The sequence below is a fragment of the Helianthus annuus genome, chromosome 16, assembly GCF_002127325.2.
Source record: "Helianthus annuus cultivar XRQ/B chromosome 16, HanXRQr2.0-SUNRISE, whole genome shotgun sequence".
NCBI classification, from domain to species: domain Eukaryota; kingdom Viridiplantae; phylum Streptophyta; class Magnoliopsida; order Asterales; family Asteraceae; genus Helianthus; species Helianthus annuus.
In genome coordinates, this window is record NC_035448.2 from 76,164,384 (window position 1) to 76,168,179 (window position 3,796).

Genomic DNA, 3,796 nt, shown 5'->3' on the forward strand with positions numbered 1-3,796 from the left:
ATGCGAAAAGTGGTAGGCCCCTCTTTTGAAGGTGACGTTACCCTCGGCTAAGTGGTTTGAGTCAGCAGGGATACAATCCCAAGTAGCCGATTTAATGTATTAATAGTAGTTTACATATGAGGGGATCAAGCCATTCGTACCCCCGCCATCTAATACCAGTGGATATTAAAGGAGGTCCTAATAAGCTTGACCCAGGTCCTTGTAGGATCTATACACTGAACAAGGCAAGAACCTTACCAAACCATTCCCTTAACCCCCGACCAGGTAGCCAACATATCTCTATATAGACCGTAGAGATATGAATGATATAAATCTTTTACTTTATATAGACAGTAAAGTAATGTCAAGACACCACGGACAAATGATAAAGAAGTTTCACCTTCAACATAAGAAACTAGTTATTAAAATCATTAATACAAAACCAAATAAAAAGTGCGAAAACATTAAAACTCAAAAGTAATACATTAAAGACTTGTCTTCACCAAGTGATGTAAGAAACTTAGCCAAAATGGCCTTTGATTGACAAGAACTCCCACTATAACTCTTGGATCCCGAGACTACTACACACACTCTAAGGTGGATGATGGATGATGGTGGTGGATGTGCGTGTTGTAGTGGTGGTGGAGTGGTGGCAAAGTGGGAGAGAGGTGGTAGGCCAAGGGATGCCTTTGAAGTGAACCAAGCACCCTTATTTATAGCTTAAACAAAAGCTCGGTCATGGCCCCGTGTCCAGAGGACACGCCCCGTGGCCATCCCTTTTCTCTTCCTTCATTAATTGCATTTGTCAGCATAGGGCTCAACACGGCGCGTGTCCAGCGGGCACGGCCCCGTGTGCAGAAGTGTATCTGTACTACCAAGATTTTGTAAGATTCTGCGAATCTTAGCGTTGACCACGCCTCGTGCTGAGTTGGGCACACCCCCGTTGTGGGCATAGAAGCTTCCATAGCTTTGTCCTTTCTGCAGACATCTGACCACGCTCCCGTGTCCAGTGGGCACGGGCCGTGGTCAGCCTTGTGTTTCTTGTTTTTGCTCTTGGGGATACTGTCGAGGGGTCGGGCATGTCACATTTATTCCTTTTCTTTGTATTTATGTTGGTTTTTGCTGTTTATTTGTTCCTTTTGCTCGTTTAAGCTCATTTGGTCCTATAAATTCAAAAGGAAGACAAAAACACACTTTTTCCAACATTAGTACTAAAAAGGGGTTAGTTTTAGGCCTCATTTGATGTAATTTATATGTTGCATTTTACATACATCAAATACCCTCACACTTGAATCTTTGCTTGTCCTCAAGCAAAACTCTTTATTATGTGGCTTACACACCCAAATGGAATGGGTAGAAGAGAAGTTTTGAGCTTGTCTTGAGTGTCGGGAATCCAAGATCTTTATTGGGTTTTATTTTAATATATTTACAATCCTATTCGTTATTATTTATTTAGAACGTTTCATAAGAGAAATTACTTATTTGGGCATAACATGCCTCTTTAAAATTCCCTCTATATACAAGTTCACATAACTCACGGGAGATCACTCAACACTCGGCCGAAGATGTATTTTTGTGAAACACTCGAGACCGGCATGGAACTTACTTCTGCCATATGCTTGTCAAGCAATCAATCCTCCTCCTTTTTAACTATAAACCTTGGTAAATATCAAGAGGACTTGGGAAAGGGTTAGGTTTGGGCTAAGGGTAGGTGGTTTTGGTTAGTGGTTAGTAGAAAAGGCTAAAAGTGTAAAAAGCGTCGGTCGTCATAAAACTTTTTGTTTTTGTGACTTCTATTCAAACTACGCATTTTCAAACAAAGTTTCTTTGAGGAACTTGTTTGTTTATTGCTAGACTTTCATTTTTTTATAAAGAAATGTCACAAGAAAACCGAGCTTTTTACTAAAATAAAAGGTTTGAAAAGAAAAAGGTTTTGGTGGGTAAAGGGTGTTTGTTTTGTGGGTTTAGAAATGAAAAGGTTTAGGCTCAAAGGGGTTAACTAGGGGGATTTTTGGTAGGTGATAAAGAAAATGAAAAATAATGGTGTGAAAGGAAAATGGGTTAGTCCTAATGCCTTCATCATTTACTTACTTGGGTTTAAGTTGGTAAGGACCGGGAATGTATGGTCGTGGTAAGTTCTAGAGTCGTAAGAACCAAGCGGCTATTCACACAAGAAACAAAAAATGAGAATTTAGTTTAAAGATGTATGATTGTAAGCTCAATCATGGCTCAAAACTCACTTATTGTGGGAATGGGTTTATAATGTGATCAAGTATATATATAATCAAATTTTAATTAAATTTGTCATGTCGTTTCCTAATTTTCTTATGTTGGTTCTTTTTATCACGACGCTATCGGTCGTAAATTTGTAAAAATATAACCTTTTTAGAACTTGTTATTCCCAAATTAAACCAAGACAAGTAAAAAAAATGAAATTTTTTTAAAAAAAAAATTTGGGGTGATTAGCGGTTCCAATAGAGTTTTTGTGTAAGGCTTGTTATTATGACTTGCAAAATTCAAGGTTTTAGATCCCCCCCCCACACTTAAATTACAACTTGTCCTCATTGTGTCCCAAAAATAAGTTTTTATGTTGATTGAATGTGTAAAAAGGTGTTTAAAAACAAAATTTTGTGTTACTGGGCGTCTAGCCACGGCCCCGTGTTGGTCCGGGCACGGCCCCGTGGTCAGATTGCCAGTATCAAAATTAAACAGAAGGCTGGGCATGGGATGTGTTCAGTGAGCACGGCCCCGTGTCCAGTTACCTGAACTGGGCAAAATTCTACAGAGCCTTGGGCACGGGGCGTGTTGGGCTGAGCACGGCCCCATGCTGAACTTGCTGTAATGCTGGAAAAATGTCGGGAGGCTTCGTTTTTGTGCATGGGGTGTGGTTTCAACGTTCCCTTGGTAACCTCCACCTTTTTGAATATATCCAACCATTACAACATCATCCAAACACCATTCAATAATTAAAAACCATCATTCATTAAAAATGACAAGTACAAAGATCCTACAAAAAATAATAAAACTTCTAAAAATGAAAAACTACAATGATCCTAAGATAGATAGGTCATAAAATGCAGGAAATCACTAAGGAGTTCTACCCTTATTGTAGGAATGACAAAAACCCGAAAATAACTTTCTGGTACTTAAGGGTTTTGTAGAACTCAGAACCGGGGGATATCTTTTAAATGTCATTAAGCCATTTCTCTATCTCCCTAGGGAGAAAGAAGGCAGGCTCATTCTCCGCAATGTCTTGTGGAGGAGGCGCAACGGCTACCGGAACCCCGTGTAGTACGTCTAGAGGAGGTTCCGGAGGCACGACATGCCACTCGGCTGGAATAATGACTTCCAGCACAACATTCCACCCCCTCTGTGCGATGATTGGCACCATGGGAGGAGAAGCAAGAATATTCAACCTTTGGTGCAAAAGGTTGACTTCTTGAAGGCAACCCTCTAACCCCACCGACAAATTGTTAATACAGTCAATTAAGGCTTCTTCTACTCCTGTCATCTCATCAATGACTTCTCGGAAGGCGTACACGTAGTTGACCAAGGAGTCTTCCACCGATGTTCTTCTTCCCCTTCGATCGTTCCTTGAGTGAGCTGAGGATGTTCCGCTATTCCGGCTCGACATTCTAAGAAAACAAGTCAAAAAGTTCAAATTAATGAAACAGTAACTCCGGCCACGGCCCCGTGCTCGCTGAGCACGGCCCCGTTGTCACACCCCGACCACGTAGAACATCAAATCGTGGCGGAAACGTTGGGGAATGTTGTAACAGAATTATTGTTTCACAACCATGGCATTTAAATTTATGTT